Source organism: Loxodonta africana, chromosome 1, assembly GCF_030014295.1.
Source record: "Loxodonta africana isolate mLoxAfr1 chromosome 1, mLoxAfr1.hap2, whole genome shotgun sequence".
Lineage (NCBI taxonomy): Eukaryota > Metazoa > Chordata > Mammalia > Proboscidea > Elephantidae > Loxodonta > Loxodonta africana.
Window position 1 is genome coordinate 82,667,642 of NC_087342.1, and position 18,642 is coordinate 82,686,283.

The 18,642-nt window shown below is 38.6% G+C and overlaps 1 non-coding gene across 1 annotated transcript; it reads right to left on the minus strand.

Annotated features, from left to right (window-relative positions):
- Positions 1-13,252: 13,252 nt before the first annotated feature.
- Positions 13,253-13,324, minus strand: TRNAP-AGG (transfer RNA proline (anticodon AGG)). Its single transcript has one exon. It is a non-coding gene; the product is annotated as a tRNA-Pro (tRNA).
- Between the last annotated feature and the right edge of the window lie 5,318 nt (positions 13,325-18,642).

Genomic DNA, 18,642 nt, shown 5'->3' on the forward strand with positions numbered 1-18,642 from the left:
TAGGGGGATGAAATGAATGTTTTTATGTGTGGGGTAGTTATGAATCTTTGTAGACCAGAGGGGAAACTATAGTCTGTGTAGTTACGTCCCCCTAAAACTTTCCTTGTCCTAATGTCCCCAAAATGTGAATATGTTACAGTGCATGGCAAAAGGTATTTTGCGGACTTGATTAAGTTAAGGATCTTTCAATGGAAAAAAATTTCTACATTTTCTGGGTGGGCCCAATATAATCATAACATCCTTATAAGAGGTAGACAGGTGGTCCAGAGTCAAAAAGGAAATGAGACAACAGAAGCAGAGATCAGCATGATGCAGACATGAGCCAGAGAATGTGGGGTGGTCTCAGATGCTAGGAAGCACAAGGAATGAATTCTCTACCATAGTCTCCAGAAACAATGCAACTCTGCCAACATTTTGAGTTTAGTTCCCTAGGACCCATTTCAGGCTTCTGACCTCCAGAACTGAAAATAATAAATTTGTGTTTTCTGAAGCCATTAAATTTGTGATAATTCACTCCAGTAGCAATAGGCAACTAATCCAGAGGCTGGTATTAGGGTGTACTGTAGTCAGCGTATTGAAAAACTGTTTTGCTACCAAAAGAAATTGATGAAGTTTTTTAAGGATTCCTTGGCAGAGTGTTAAAAATTACAGATCCTGCACCCTCCCTATAATCACTTCACTCAAGATTACTGGGTGTTACTTCTGGAATCTGCGTTTCATTCTCAAAAAGTTGATAGATGTTATAATTTACCCTACTACTAAGCTTCTTTTTCAGGAGAGTTTAGAATAGACAATGAATAAATAAATAAATAAGACCCCTTTTGCCCTCTCTGAGGCTCGAACTCAGGATCTTCAGATTATGACACTGAAGCGCTGCCTATTACACTAAGAAAACCAAGCCAAAACCAAACCCAGTGCTATCGAGTCGATTCTGACTCATCGCAACCCTATAGAACAGAGTAAACAGCCCCGTAGGATTTCCAAGGTTAGCAGCCATAGCGCTTAACCAGTACGCCACCAGGGTTTCCGCATTAAGGAGGCACTCACTTATATACCTTTTAGTAAATATCTCAGTTGGAACTATTTCAACCATCAGTGAAATTACTGAAGCATTAGGCTGTCATATACCATACTCCAACAGTGGAGTCCTGGTTGCACAGTCGTTAAGAGATGGGTTGGTAAACAAAAGGCTGGCAGTTCGGAATCCATCAGCTCCTCCTTAAGAACAGTCTGGGTAGTCCTACCCTGTATTAAAGGTCGACTGGATGACAAGGGTTTTCGTGGTTTTTTATACGCCTCCATGCGCAAAAAAGAATTGGTGCTAAGTCATACGTAAGTTTGCTGTTGCTCTCATATTCACTGATATTCAAAATGGAGTACTCTGTGCAGCCCTTGACATTGCTTATTATGGAATATAGCTCAAGCTCACTTGATCGCCATCTTCGGAGGGCTAAGGAAGGTTAAACAGGGCTCACACTTTGTTCTTCGCAAGTAGAACCTATAAAGGAAGAGGGGACTAGAAAAACACTAAGAAGGAGACAGTAATTCCTGGGTTGTTTCAACATTGTCTCATGTTGGCAGGGTGGGTTCCTGTTTACCCAACTTCTAGATGGTAATCTTTTAACAGCTGTTTTGTTCAGCTGCCCTGCACAGTTAACCTTATCTCTCTCATTTTCACTAGAGAGCATTACTTTGCGTCTTTGTGAATTCATCCGGAAAAAACAAGGGATGTATTGTGTGACCTTCAAAGTCACCTAAACTATTCGAGGTGTTGAAAAGATGAGAAACTGTCCATGTAAGGCAAATATAATCACCGCTTGAGAATGGAGAGCAAACCCCAGGAGACACTCTTACTGATCAGCACACACCTGGCCCTTAGCATTTCCTTCTCAAATGTACAGAGCAGTGCTTTTCAAGTTTTAGCATCTGTATCACTTGGAGGCCTTGAACCACAGCTTCAGTGGATCTTAGGTTGGGCCTTGAATTTGGAATTCTCCTCCCAGCACCCTAATTTCTCCCCACTCCTTGAGCCTCTCTGCAATGTCAACTGTGGCAAACATGCTACTGTTTGCTTAAAGGGCCTAAAGAGAATACATGGGTAACAGAAAAAAAAAAAGAGCAAATACATGGAATGACCGCATTGCCTCTGTCCATAAAATGCATCCTAAAACATAAATATTTGACATCAGGAACACAGCCAACATGCGGCCAGTTAAAGTTAGAAGCCAGACAGTCTCTCCCCTGAGTACCTGCTGTGGAAGTTCGTGTTGGAGAAGAAGTAAATGCATCCCAGCTTGATAGAGGGTCAGACTGGAGGGTTGGGAACAAACATCTAATTCTGTCTTCCCAAAGACCTTTGATTCAAGGAAATACCAACAGTGTTAGAGATAGTTTTGAAACCATTTAGCATTAGAAATCTTCAAAAGGTGCAATCAGTGGACCAGAAATTCCACAAAGTTTCCCGATCATACAAAGCAGATGTGATCAGATTGACCGTGAAGGAACAGAGGCAGCGTTATCTTTTCATAAAGGAAGCATACAGCACACCTGTGATCCAAAAAAAAAATAAATAAATACACTACTGTGGATTCGATTCCGACTCCTAGGGACCCTGTAGGACAGAGTAGTACTGGCCTATAGGGTTTCCAAGGACCTCCTGGTGGATTCAAACTGTCGACCTTTTGGTTCACAGCCATATCTCTTAACCGCTATGCCACCACCTGTGATCCATCCACCTTTTCTTTGTAGTAGCATTACTAATTGCCAATTTGACAGAAAGGGTCCTTTTTTTTCCCCCGAGTAAGAACACACACGAAAGACAAAGTTTATCTTCAGTAAGCTTTATCTTGCTTGAGTGAAACAAAAGGAGCCAGCAGGGATCTAAGCCTCTCCAAAAGACTGACTCAAAAAGGGAAGCAAGGATAGGGCTTTTATGGGTTCACTAGAGACAACAGAGTAATGAATATTTAGTGAGCTTCTTTCACGGGGCAGGTACTTCTCAGAATGGCGGTGTATGCTGATTAGGTTGCACACCCATCTGGAATCTAAGATGGAACCCGCTGATATGATGCCCTTAGCATCACTTATTATGGGATATAGCTCAAGCACACTTGATCTACATTACCATCTTTGGAGGGCTAAGGAAGGTTAAACAGGGGTCACATTTTGTTCTTCTGCACATGTGGAGCCTGTAAATGAAGAGGAGACTAGAAAAACACTAAAAAGGAGATAGTAATTCCTGGGTTGTTTCAATATTATCTCATGTTGACAGGGTGGGTTCCTGTTTACCCAACTTCTAGATGATAATCTTTTAACACCACTTTTGTTCAGCTGCTGGCACAGTTAACCCTGTCTGTCTCCATAGCCCCCCACTAATGATGGTGTCCCAAGCCAATTCATAAGTAGTTTGAATATCTTTTTTTTTTAGTTTACATTACTGTTGCCTTTTATTGTCAATATTTTTATGAATTTGATCTTTATTTGTTTTGCGTGGTTGGCATGAGAACGATAACATAAGCAACACTGTATGTAGGACATATTATTAACGATAAGATATACAAAAAAGGGTGGGTGGTAAGTGCGGTTCATTGTAACTCAAATAACACCTAAGTCTTAAACGACCTGGATCTATTTTCCATTTTGACGGTGATCTAGGAAATAATATTGGAATCATTTTTCCCTCTCCTTGAGCACAGAGAATGTGACCCAGTTGGAGTTGGGCTGTAAAGTGCTCACAAGGACTCACAAGGACACATCAGTTGGGCCCTGAGATAAAGACCATAAATAAAAATAACCTTGCAAAATATCTTTTAGGGTACCTTTTTTTTTTTTTTTCACCAAAGCCAGAACACAGAAGACTTTCTACTCTTATCTTTTCCTGTTAACATTTAGTGAATAGAAATTTGTTGGACCAATGAAGACTGTCCTTACTGAAACCTGTACCAATGATCGTCAAGAAATACAATTCAAAATGTAGGATGATAGCTTCTAGCCAATCTGTGAAAAGGTGAAGCTTTCAATGGTTTTGGCCATTTGTAATGTTAATATATACTGGTGACTCTGTAACCTTCCTTGGACTTGGACAGACATGTCTGTGGCAGCATGCTTGTCAGTTTTCCCATTCTTGTTTATTCTGCAATGTTCCCTGGACTCCAGCAGCCATGGCTGTGAAACGTGCTTGTCCGTTTTCCTATTCTTGCTTACTCTGTAGTATTTCCTTGGACTTGGGCAGACATTAGCTCTGGCAGCATGCTTGTCCTCTTCTCAACTTTCATCTTTTTGAATATATGCCGAATAAAGCTTTCTTTTTGCTTTACTAAACTTTGTGATGCTTTTTCCCCTACAACAGTTAATGGCATAGTTATCAAGGATTTCTGAAGCTACGAATCCCGTCAAACTCAAGGAGACACGGACTGTGGAGCAGAAGCTGACAAAAAGAGAGGTCCTGTTTTCTGCACCGACGTGTTCCCACTCTATTTCCCTTCGACACCGACAGGATACGTGCTCTCGGAAAACGAACCATTGCTTCTTCCTTTTTGTTCTCTTTCTCATGTTTCCTTAAGCTTTGCTGGGCATATTTGTTTGGAAAACCGGTTGGTTGATTAATGAGAATCTTTCTTAGATTTTTGCTTGATCATTTGGCTAAGAGTGATATTTGGTAACTCTTTAGGTAAACTGCAGTTTAGGTCCGGATTCAGGCATTTGAAACATTAAAGACGTAGTTCCATTTTCAAAGAGCTCTGGATCATCGTAAGCCACAAAGTGTGGGCCCTTTTGTGACTCAGAAAACCTGGAAAATAGTGCTGTTTTGCCAAATCTGCAGGGGGAAGTGGAAGCTTCTAACCTGTTTTGCCAAATTTTCAAGCAGAGGTGGCAGCTCCTGATCTGTGTTATGAAATTTGAAGGGAAAAGTGGTAGTTCTGTACCTTTTTTATGAGATTTTTTCTCAAAGAAAAATCACAATGTTAAAATTAAAATCATTAGTAGCTTTAAAGTACTTTGCAATTGGAAGAACTAGTATATTTAAGGCCTAAAATAGGAGAATATGTCTCTAGCCAGCAAAGTGAACTAAGATCAAAAAAAGAAAACAAAAAACTTGAACCCTAGAGCTTAATATCTTTGATAAATGAGCTTGGATTCTGCACACCCCCCCACCCCAGCTACTGAGACACTGGTTTGGGGTTCATATTGAAAAATGCCATAAACTGAGTATACCAGAAGTAATTTGGAATTTTGTTACCAATTGCCAATCTGACACAAAGGGTCCTTATCTTTTCCCTAGCAAGAATAAATGCAGAAGACAAACTTTATCTTCAGCAAGCTTTATTCTTCTTGAGTCGAGCAAAAGCAGTCAGGGGAGATCCAAGCTTCTCCAAAAGACTGACTTGAAAAGGGAAGCAAGCCTGGGCCTTATATGGGTTCCGTGAAGACAATAGAGTACTGAATATTTAGTAGGCTTCTTCCAAGGGGCGGATACTTCTCAGAATGGCAGCGAATGTTAATTAGGTTGCAGGAGCATCTGGAATCTAAAGTCCAACCTGCTGATATTCAAGATGCAGTCCTCTTGGGAGCCCTTGGCATCACTTATTATGGGATATAGTACAAGTGCACTTGATCTTTGGCACTACATTGCCATCTTTGGAGGGCTAAGGAAGGTCAAACAGCAGTCACACTCTGCTCCTCTTTGCATACAGAGCCTGAAAAGGAAGAGGGAACTAGAAAGACACTAAGAAGGCCATAGTAATTCACAGGCTGCCCCAATCCTATCTCATGTTGACAGGGTGGGTTCCTGTTTACCCGACTTCTAGATGGTAATCTCTTTAAAAGCTCTTTTGTTCCACTAGCAATTTCAGTGGCCATTTTGGGAAAATGACCTTTCATTGGGGTTGTCCTTTCTTTCCTCTTTAAAGAACTTATGCTTGATGCTCAGGTTTTGTCAAAAGGTCTAATATTCCTCCATCTGAAGCTCTGGCATGTTAATAGGTTTTATCTAGAACCTGTTTTTTTTCTGTTGAATTGAGTGGATATTACCAAAAATTGCTACATACATTCTTAGAAACTAGGATCCCCTAAGTTCAGTAAGTTCATGTGATTTTTCTGTCTCCTTTTCTTCTAAGAGCTTGCTTCTCATCTAGAGTGCTGTGTCTAAGTTTCTGTCTTGTATCAGATTAGAGGTTATAGCTAAGAATTATTGGGCTTTTTTTTTTAAGGCTGTCTTAGAACCTCAGTTCTTTCCTTGTTCAGAAAACCTGCATCATGTGTCCATCTTATGATTGAGGCTTTTAGTAGCTACTTAGAGAAACTTTGATATAAACTGGTCTGTTTGAAAAGTACACCAAGATCTTTATGTTCTGTATGTCAGTCTTAGAAGCAAAATATTTCTAAGTAACTTAAGCTAGATGTTATATGAAATGTGTTTTAGTTGAAGAAAAAGGATAGTTTTGTCTTAAAGTAAAAGTAACTGTTCCAGAACGGCAAAAGAGAAAGAAATTAGTTACTTTTGCCTTTCAAAATGTGTAGATGGACTTAAACATAGGTAAATGAATTGAGATGACTCCCTCTTTAGCCCCCAGCCCTCAGCCACAAAGGTCAAATAGAAACCACAATGAGACACACCTGAAATGGCCTGGGAAAATGCTTCCAGCAGTAGCCAGAGACTTAAGGTTATATCCATATCAATGAATTGGTCACTTGAGCAGAGACTTTGTGATTTCCAAAGCCAGTTGATAAAATTAGATTGGGAAAACATGAAAAATAGTAAAAGTCAAATGAAAACTTGGAATATTTAAAGAAACTTTATTTCAATTAGTTATGTTTTATGGTATATGGGCTTAAAATAATTTCTAAGACCTTTTAGGTAACTTAGTGATGTTGAATTGAGCTAATAGATGCTTGTCATAATTTAAGCTTATATATTTTTGCTTTTTATACCACAAGAGAAAGGATGTATATATGTGTGTGTGTGTGTGTGCATTTGGGTCAGCTAATGAGTGAGTTCATTTTTGCCATTTAAAAGGATGTTTTACTATAAGAGATATACAACAAAGACAACTTTTAAGAAGTTTATTAAAAAGAAATTTATTTGATATGCTCAAAAGTTTTCTCTGTCTGACTGAAGTTTAATGGTTTAATTGATGAGTTTTGGGGAGCTTTTATAGTTTATAAAACAAAGAGTTAGTCTTCTCACTGTTAAAATAAAATTTTCTTTGATTTCTGAGTTAAAGAGTTAATTTATTAGTGTAATCGCCCTCTGAAACAAAGGTTCCGCCTCTCATTAAAATAACACTCCTCAGTCAGAAAACAAGCTACATGGCTTTAGGAAAAAAAAAAAGGAAAAAGCTAAGGTTTTTATTTTGAGGTCTTTGGTTAAATAACCTAAATATTGTTTCACTGTAACTTATAATAAACCACTGACAAGTTTGAAACTTCCTGGAAAGCCACAAAATTTTTGTAAGGGAGAAGTGCTCAAAAGGTTTATTCAACATGTTATAAATTACATAGAACGTGTTGTTAAAAATAAGAGAAGTGCTGATTCTTTCTCTTTGGGTTAAAATTTATCTGTTAGTATTTCTTCTTGTGTTTTTGCCTAATATTAGACAACAAATGCATAATATTATGTCATAATTTTATTATTATCTCTTAATTTCTAACTTCATTCAAACTTTATTTTTTAAATCAAGCATCATCAAAGCCAATAGTTTTACTGAAGAATTCAAATCATTTACCTTTGAAGTTATTTTTTATTACTATCCAGGTACTTAGAGACTTGATAATCTTAATATATTATTAGTATAACATGACTATATGGTTTTATGTCTCAAGAGTATTATGTTAGATCTGAAGTTATTTAAAAATACAGTTAATGGCTATATTTACAAAATTCTTTACCTGAAGTTTTTTTTTTTTTTTTTAAACTGATTTGGCCCTTAGGCTATGCTTGTAATTAATTTCTATCAGGTCTCTCACTATTAAGAGTTATGTTTATAAATTAATCATGACCATATTAAGTTTTGTCATCTGCAGATAAGTTTTTACTTTGCTGATTTTCTGAAAACATTTCACCAGAATATCTCAACAAAAAAGATGGATTATATTGAAATTGTAAAAAAGACTGTAACTAGACTCAATTAAGATTTCCAGAACTCTAAGAGGCTAATGGTTTTGCAGACTGTGGTCCATCCAGAATCACTTGCAACAGAAGTTAACTACATAACACTGAGTAAACAAAACGATACTAAGTGTTTTATGTGCGAATATTTCTGATGTTTTAAGGTCTTTCTTTCTGGAAATAATACTTTACAGTCCTACTTTGTGGATATAAGAAACCATTTTCCTCTTTTCTCCTAAATTACCTAATGGGTTTAGTTATTTTAACTCTTGAATTAGAAGTTCTTATTGGTAAACCTAGCGAAGTTGTTAGCTATCATAACCAGAAAAGTGCCTAAAATTTGATCTATGATTTTACAAATTAGATTTTCTATTAGTTTACTCAAGGAATAGTTTGAGCCATAATAGATAAATGTTACTGTATTTATATTAATACACAGTCATAGGTTTTGCAGAATGTGGTTGCTACAGAGGCACGAGAAAAACAGTTACTGAAGCTGCTTATGCATAAATGAACACCTCATGAGATTTGTTTCTGTGGTTCAAAGACCTCAGGGTCATGGTTTCACTGATTATTTCAGACAATTGGCCTAGTGTTAGTGTTTCTATTCTACCTCTTGATTTGCTGTATGGTGCCTGGGATCTTAAAAACCAGATGGTGCCCAATTACCATTTATTGAACATTTTTGATCAAAGATTCTATAACAACATCATGATCCAAAGGAGGGAACCATGAAAGACTGTATATAATTCTCCTGGAATCCAGATTTCTGGCTTTCATAGAGGTTGGGGCAACCTATATAGGCCATCGCCTTTGGGTGTCCTTCTGAACCTTGAACCTTGAGAAAAAAAACTGATTCCTGAAGCCACTTTGAGTCAAACAATTGTCCAGATAAACTAGCAAAACCATTTTGCTCTGGGCATTGTGCTTTTTTTTTTTTTTTTTTTTTTTTTGGAGGAATTCAGTCTGTTTTGAGAAACTGACTCCAAAAATCAGTAAATAGACTTATGTTTAGGGTAAATCAGTAATTGGTTTAATCAGTCTTCAAGACAATGTTGTATGAAATACCTGTCTAATGCTTGTAATCAGACTCTTACCCTCTTGCTATACAGAAAATTATGTAACTTAAAGAAATCAAGTTCTCAGAGGAGGTCGACCTCATGGCTTAGACTCCATTTTGTCTTAGATTCCATTCCTGCTTCTGAGTAAGAGACCCATGACTGTTAATAGGTAAACTAAGGAGAGGCAGCTTGCCCTCAGGGAAAGCACTTAGTATGTTTTAGACAAATTAACTGGAGACCTCCAACAGGAGAACTCCATCCTCTATTATCTTACTAATCATGGATTCTTTAATAGAAACTAGTTTGTCACATTTAAATTTTTCTACACCTTCTGTTTTCTCTAGACAAACTTTGAGTGCCCTTTATAAAGATATATGTTTTTGTGTGGTGGATCCAACTATACTAATTTAGGTGATTCCTTTCTTAATAATAGTGAAGTTACGTGGGCAATCTCTTATTCAGTTTCCTGGTGAATGTGTCGGCAATGCACTTTGGGAACTTTAGAATTATCTTTAGATACTCATAGTAAATACTAGAAAGGTAATGTTAATTTGTTATCCTTTGCAAAATGAGAGTCAGAAGAAAGCCCATTGGTCCAACACTCAGGGTATGGTTGGTAAATTTAATTCCTACTTGTGGTATATTTGAATTGGAGAAACCTTTAAGAAATTTATCAATCACTATGGGGCAAATAACAGACAAAATTGCTAGTGCGATGGAAACACAACAGTGATCTCTGCCCTCATTAAGCCAAGGTGACATGTGATAACAAAATAGCCTTAGATTTTTATTTATTGATCCAAGAAAGTGTAATATGGGCTGTAGCAAATACCTCTTGTTGCATTTAGATAAATAACACAGATATACAAATAGAATTGGATAGCAAGCTACTTGGTTACATACTGTAACACCCTTACAAACACCAAATTTATTTGCACTACTACAAGTAATATTCTCATTCTATATCCTGATAGTATTAGGTATAATAAACTTATCTTCTATTGTCTTACACACCTAAAAGGCAAAAGAAGGCCTCAGACTAAAATATTGATGTCCATTGAGTTTGCTCACTTTGGCAATGCTATTGATGAGAACATCGATTGATGAGAACATGGCTCTTAGGATCCTGGTGAAGAACCAGATGGTATGTGGTGGAAAACCAGCATCATGAATTTAAAGAACGTAACATGGTCGCCATCTAGGAGCTCAACTAAGTCCAGGTATTGATCATCGATGTGTTATCTCCAATCTCCAATCAAAAGGAGGGAATGATTTAGGAAATAATATTGGAATCATTATTCCCTGTCCTTGAGCATAGAGAATGTGACCCAGCTGGAGTTGGGCTCCCAGGAGCTCACAAGGACTCACAAGGACACATCAATTGGGCCCTGAGATAAAGACAATAGATACAATAATCTTGGAAAATATCTTTTAGGGAAACTTCACATGAGCCAGAACACAGAGCCCTTTCCATTCTTATCTTTATTAACGTATAGTGAATAGAAATTTGTTGGACCAGTGAAGGCCCTCCTGACTGCTGTTACTGAAACCTGTACCCATGACCCTTAAGAAAGACAATTCAAAATGTAGGATAACAGTTTTTAGCCAATCTGTGAAAAGGTGAAGCTTTCAATGGTTTTGACCATTTGTAATGTTAATATCTACTGATGACTCTGTAACCTTCCTTAGACTCTGGACAGACATAGCTGTGGCAGCATGCTTGTCCGTTTTCCCATTCTTGTTTATTCTGTGATATTCTCTGGACTCGGGCAGACATGGCTGTGAAACGTGCTTGTGCGTTTTCCCATTCTTGCTTACTCTGTAATACCTCCTTGGACTTGGGCAGACATTAGCTCTGGCAGCATGTTGGTCTGCTTCTCAGCCTTTGCCTTTTTGAATATATACGCCGAATAAAGCTTTCTTTTTGCTTTACTAAACTTTGTGATGTTTTTTCACTTACAACAACAGGAAAACCTTCCCCTGCATCTTCACACGTGCCTGCCTCCTTTCGATGTTAACCGAGGTTTCCAGTAAATGTTTTTAATTAAAGACTTAAATAAGGAGGAAAATGGAGTGAGGAAATATAGAAAAATTGATATTATGGGATATCAGTTGGGATTATGTTGATTCTACCTATTTCTTCTACTTTCTTTTTAGGGAGGCTTCTAATTTCCTTACAATCTTCGTTCCCTTGTCCAACGTCTAAGTCACTCGCTTCTCTAAAAAGACTTGGAATCTGCAGCTGTGCATTCCTCTGTTTTGACCGAGCACCAGTAGAGAAATCGGTGGACATATGATGAGCTTCTCTGCTCACGCTAGGTCCTTTGGCCCGAAAAACACAAGGCACTAAAGAAACTGTCCGGGAGGACCTCCCTCACCCCTTTTTCTGTCTTCTTGTCTTCTTAATAATAGTTTAAATGGGAGCCAAGAACCACCTGTTAATGTGCACGCTTTTGATTCGGGTGGTTCAAGTGATTCCGTTGGAATTCGGTTCTTCGCTTCTCCTTTCCTTAATGTCTTCTTTCCTTTGTCACAGCCACCTTAGGGGATGTAGAGGGTCAGAGCCTATGAATGGAGGAGCATTCAAGACAAGCTTTCTATGTGTTCAGGAATGGCATGGAAAATACTAGGAGAACTAAATCCGTAGGGCTTCAAAAAAAAAAAGTGGCGGTTGAGTAGATTCCGACTGTTAGTGACAATATAGGACCCGACAGAATTGCCCTCATAGTGTTTCTAAGTACCGGCCAGAGACCTCCTGCTTTGTAGCCAAGTTCTTAACTACTATATCAGGGCTCCGTATCTTAAACAATGGGTTTACATAGTGTTGCGTCAAAGAAAAATTTCGTTGTTGCTAGGGATCGAACCTTAATCTCATGTATGCAAAGCATGTGCTCTACCACTTAGCTACATTCCCCATCTGGAGAGCTTTTTGTAAAACGTTGTCTACACTAAGCTCTATTACAATCCTAAAGCCTTGGGATACAATTCTTGCATTAAAAAAAAGATAATAATTATGACACGAAAACAAATCTGCTGAAACCCGGGATAGCAAGGAACCTTTAGGACTTCAGGCTAAGGCTCTCTCAACTGAGATATTTCTGCTGCTTTGGGGCATGATTTTTAAATATATCTTCAAAGTATTGTTTAACCTTTTCGTTTACAAAACTCTCCTCCACCTCCAAGGCTAAAACCCAGTACCCAGTGCCCTCCAAGGCTAGAGGGGGCTTAGTTGGGTATTTCCCTTCCTCCATGTGAAAGGCTTGAGTGGGGTGTGGTTGGATATATCCCTTCTACCACACGGGTTAAAAAAAAAAAAAAATTAGGCTCTGATAAAATCCTTGTTGGTTAGGCTCTGATAAAATAGCTTCCCTTGAGGGCAGAACTGCCTCATAGGGTTTCCCTTAATAGGGTACAATTTCCCCTATAGAGTCTCCATGGCTGTAATCTTTACACAGACAGAGAGATAAGAGCAAAATAAATTCAAATCAAGCAGAAGGAAGGAAACAGTAAAAATAAAAGCAGAAATAAATTAAATTGAAAATAAACAAAATGGAGAAAATCAATGAAAGAATAAATTGGTTCTTCAAAAAGATGAATAAAATTAAGAAACCTCTAGCAAGACTGAAAAAAACAAACTAACCAAAAAAGAAAAGGGGGATGGGGGGAGGAAAACACAAAGTATCTGAATTAGGAGCTATTTATGCTGGTTTGGGGCATGATTTTTTAGATATACTTTCAAAGCATTTTTTAGCCTTTTCATTGACAAAACTCTTCCTCACCTCAAGGCTAGAGGGGGCTTAGTTGGATATTTCATTTCCTCCATGTGAAAAGCTAGAGTGGGCCGCGTTTGGGTATATCTCTTCTTCTACACGGGTTAGGATCTGATAAAATTCTTGTTGGTTAAAAAAAAAAAGAGCCCGAGAACAAACCCACTGTCGTCGAGTAGATTCAGACTCATGCGGACCCTGTGGGACAGAGTAGAACTGCCCGGTTGAGTTTTCAGTGAGCGCCTGGCAGACTCGAACTGCCGATCTTTTGTTTAGCAACTGTAGCGCTGAACCACTAGGCCACTGGAGTTTAAAACGGGCTCGTCCGGGATTTGAACCCGGGACCTCTCGCACCCTAAGCGAGAATCATACCCCTAGACCAACGAGCCACCTGGCTTATAGCGGCTTAGGCGATCATAAAGTAGTTTCCATTCAGGGCAGGCCATTGTGAAGAACAGAGCACTATTTTAAAATGGTAAAATTTCCCCCTCCCTTTGCAGGAGGTACCAGGGGGATTTTCTCTGAAGCTCAGTGACAATGTGGTGCTGCAACTCAAGGTAAAACTCACAAAAGTCTGAGGCGCCCCCTAAAGCTGGGCCTCCAGGAGTTTTTCCCTCTTAAGAGAGTCTACTCTCAGTCTCCAGCAATAAATAATTCTGATCAGTTCTGTTTCTAGCTGCAGTGACCATTTCGACACCTAGTAACCAGTGATTCTCTGTATCGGCCTGTTTGTTTCTCAGTTTCAAGTTGTTAGTTTACCCTGTGATCTCAATTCTCTGATGTATCTATAAAAAAAAAAAAAAAAATTAAGAGCTGTTAATTTTGCAACTTTTTTCTTGTCTTGAGGATGGGAGAGATGATTTCCAAGTTCTTCACATGCCAGACTAGAAACCAGAAGTCATTAATTTTTAATCGATTGCTTGATAATGTTTTGGATACATCAGTTTAATAAAGCATATTGTTACAATTAAATTCACATAGTTATTTTTACTTGTTTAATGTGGCTCCTGGAAAAGTGAAAATGGCATAAGTGTCCCTCACTGATGGCTTGTATTATATTTCTGTTAGACAGCACTGGATAGAGAAGATGGTACCTTAGTAGGTGTTGTCCTGGGAGAATCACTAGGCAGAGAGGATGGAGTAGGACCTACCAACATTTATGTTTCATATCTCACATGGACATGGAAATGTTGTCACATGCATGATGTCCTTCAATCTTTACATCATCTGTTTTTACACAGTAGTTATTGGCCTCAATTTTAAGATATTGAATGGAGGCTAATTACATTTCGGTAATTGCCCTATGTCTCCCACCTCAATAGAATGTAAATGAATCCTTGCTTATTTAGGCAATAAAACACTCTATGTTACTCTGTCCAATCAAGTATTTCTTAAAGAAATAAAATGCAATCATCTGAGCTGAGAAGAGCTGTATGACTTAATGGATAAAGTATCTGGTCCCCAACTTCTGTACAGTCAACATCCTTATCCTCATGTCGATTCTCACTTTGTACCAATTTTGCTTTTGCAACTTGATGCAGTTCTGAGTTTGGAGCACTATAGGTTATTTTCTCCTGACAGTGTCCAGGAGTTTCCAGTGGAAAACAGACACCACGAAACCAAAACATTGAAAAGAAGAAAAAAAAATTAAAATGACAAAAAAGAAAAAAACCCACATTACCTGTTATCCCTGATAAAGAATGTCAAGAAAGAGGTTGATGTTAGAGTGGGAAACAGGGAATGTTCACACATGAGTCTTGATGACTTCACTGCCATTTGCTCTCATTGTTCAGAATTCTAGGCTCCCTCTTAAACGTTCAGCAGGACTTTTCACACAGAAATGTTTATTTTTGATCTTTCCTCGAACAAATAATTTGAGATTTGGAAATTTCAAACAGGGGTGTAAGGCTGTAGGGATGTTTTGTCAGGAAGAAAATTCGAGATGTTCTTAAAATTGTTTAAAAGTTCAATGATGTTCAACAAGCTTCCTTATTCCAGCAATTTAATAATGCAGTGGACTCAAGATACAAACCCGGGTTTTTTATCACAAAAATTTTTGTGCATACACCATGCCCACATATGTACACTCATCCCGTAAAGTGATTCTTTTTCTACAGGACTTTAAACATTTCTTGCAATTAAAACCATCCCTTCTCCCCCACCTCCCCATACATAACATGAAAGCGGAAAAGAATCATAAGTATAACCAAAATGCATTTCCCTTAACTCGACTCTGACTCATAGCGACTCTATAGAACACGGTAGAACTGCCTCATAGGCTTTCTCCTATGAGATAGGATATAATTGCCCCTATAAAATCTACACGGCTGTAATCTTTATGGAACCTGACTGACACCTCTTTCTTCCTGGGAGCGGCTGGTGGGTTCAAACTACTGATTTTTCTGTTAGTACCAAGCGCTTTATAAATACAATATCACGTACTATATTAGAATTTCTTGCCCCACAATTTCCAGAGTAGAACCATCCCACAGGGTTTTCTAGGCTGCAATATTTATAGGGGCAGATCTCCAGGTCCTCCTTCTGCAGAGCAGCTAGATAGGTTGAACCAGAGACCTTTAGGTTAGCAGCCTAGCTGGTAACCACTGTGCCACCAGCGCTCCTAGTGTTTTCCTTTTTAATTTTAAATAAAATATGCAACACTTTATGGGAGACCGTAGTAATATGTAAATACAGGAAAGGATGTATATGTACACATCCTGGTTGAATTTGCTAAAATCAGTAAAAAGTATACTGACAATATAGAAATACATATACCTTAAAAAAGAAAAAAAGTTTCCCGCTGGATGGATTTACTACACTTAGTTCTTTTACAATCCCAAAGTCTTGGGATTCAATTGTTATATAAGAAAAAGGATGGTAATAATTATGCAAAGGTAAAAGAAACTGCCAAACCCAGATTGAACAAGGGACTGTAAATTTCACAGGCTAACACTCTTCCAAATGAGCTATTTCAGCTGTCTGAGGAAAGGATTTTTAGGTATCCTTTCAAAGTACTGTTTAACTTTTTTACTTTCAAGGCTCATATGTTTTTAAATACTGAATCTCATTCAATATTATCTACTCACCCAAAATTTTCTGGGCTCCATTGCCACCCATGCCTGAAAAGTGCGATCCAATTATTGGCAACCTTTGATGGGCTGTTAGAGGAGCAGAAGGGTGAGGAAGGAGAGAAATAGGTAAAACGGGAAGAAGCTTTCCTACTTGATAACCTCTGGCTGTTCCATGCTCCAAACGCTGCTCAGAAAACGAATGGAATTCCAAATGAAATGAAACAGTCTGTTCTTTCTCTCCTCTTTCAATCCTTCTTTTTGTGTCTTGCTCTTCAGTGACACTGGAAAGGGGAACCGGATTATTGAGCACGTTAATGTGGTGGTGGCCTTCTTGCTTTAGAGTAGAAATGGGGAAACGTTTAAAGGTAATGCATCAAATAATGTGTTTCTTACCATATGAATCCACAAAACGTGTTCTCAAAAGAAGAAAAGGACAAACTATAAAAAGCAGATAAGTTGTTTGGTTTCCCACCTCCCCAAGGAAAGGACACACTCCCATGTAGCCACACCTCTTTCACCACAGAAAGGTCATGAAGATGCACCTTGAAACATTACCCCCATTTCTAAGGAGTCTTTGCAGATCTGAATGTTGGCCAGAGAGAAGCTGCACTGTTTCATATCCCACTGTACCTCCCAATCTGGTTACATCAGAACAAGCAAGACCAGAAGGAATAGGCTCACTTGTGCTCTGTTTTGTGGTTAATGGAGAAACAGAAAAAAGGGAAGAATTGAGAGGAAAGTAAAGAGGTCCTCAGACAATCTGTTAACCACCTTTGTTAACAGATCCTTTTGTGTTCTCAGTTGGGCCTGTGTCAATTAAAAGACAGAAGGCTGAGGACCTACCCACTGATTCCTTGTACCCTTTCCCAGCCTGACTCCCCACCTCAGCCTCAGCTGGCAGTAATACTTTGGATCAATCACTATAGGTGAAGGCACATCATTCCCAAAGTCCACTAAGCCAGGAAATAGGGGAAGGCATCTCTCAAGGAGTGCTTTCCAAACAGAAAGCTGAGAAAATCATTAGCTTCAGTGAAAGTAAAGCTGTGACATACACAGCTCAGTTGGCAGAGTGCTAGTCTAAAGCTCTAAAAATACCAGATCCTTTCCCAGGGTTGGAATGGTCCTCAATTTACTTCAAAATGATGTCTCCTTCCTGCACCAAGTCACCCAACAATAAATACCATCCAACACTCATTTTCTCAAGTAAATTTTCTAACGGTCTGAGACTAGGACAGTCAGAACTGCATGCCTCCAACCTTCTCTGCCTTCCCCAGTGTGACAAACAATAAGACTAAAGAGTTCGACTATTTATTGAGTGAGTGATGTTTGCAAACTGCTATCAGTTCTAGAGAAATTGCTGTGATTACGGCAAAGCTTTTTTATTTTTTTTGGATTATATACTGTTCATAATTTTGTGATAAAAGAAAGAATGTACAGTTGGTACAGTAGTTCAGAAGAACAAGTTGCATGGAATACACAAAATCCTAAATATACAGGTCTTGAGAAAAAGAAACTTGTAGGTTAGACATCTACCATTTTTTACTTCAAAGTGAGCAAGGTCCTTGGGAAAACAAGAAGGGGCATTCTGGAGGGATTAATGAGGTTGGTTTACATGGGGAATATTTAATGATAAAATAAATGCCCAGTAGCCTTGGAGCACAGTCCAGGCTTTGGGGAGTTGTTTAATTTTTATTACCAGTATTTCAGTATTATAAGTTTCTACGTAAAGACCTCCTTGGAATACTTTCTTCAATATCATGCGTAGGATCTTGGATACAAAGACTTTGGACTCAAAGTAGAGATCATGAGCCATACACAGCTAAGCTGAAAGCATCACAGTAAGAGAACAGGTCTAACTTCCGCTTTTTCCAGCTGGACTTCCCCTTATTTTCCAGTTCACTGATAGCACATTTTGGTGATTTCCAGGGATCTTTCTTTGACGTTATTCTTTCAAATATCTATATCCATAGGAAGCTTTATCATTATTATCAGTGGGTTCTCGGGGGGAAGGGAGTTTAACAGCTTTGCTCAGTCATTGCTCTGCCATCCTGGCTTCTTTTGACCTGTAGATTCCTCCAGTCTGGAAAAAAAAGTTAGTTCATTTAAAGCTGATGGAGTTTTGAAGGTTCTCCCACCCATAAAATCCTTCGTGGGAATGATCCTTAAGCGAAGGATAAAGATGGAGTTGTGAAACCAGAACTAAGGGGACAAGATCAGAAGGTGTGATGTGACAGGAGGAATGAGAGTCAGCTGGGAAAGAGATTCTGGTGGGGTACTCACTGATCCAACTAGAAGTGAAGTTCAATAAGCCAGTTCAGCTGAAGCCGGTGTTTGCCAGTGGTCTAAGGAGCCTGCCATTGGGAGTCATTATCGGTGTAATATACATTGGAGACCTGTGATCTTCTGGGGACATTCCTGGTGGAGGCAAGTAACTTTCATTTAAAGTGTCTGCTGGCTAGTGGACCTTGGAGTTGACGACCAGAGTGGGAAGATCCAGGAACCAGAAATGGTTATTCAGTCTATAATCTTCTCCTCGTGAAGCCACTAGACAGTATTCACATTAGTGATTTCAGAAAGATTGGAATTTAAGCTACTGGTCTCTCACTAGGCAACTCTTAGGGTTTTTTTTTGTTTTG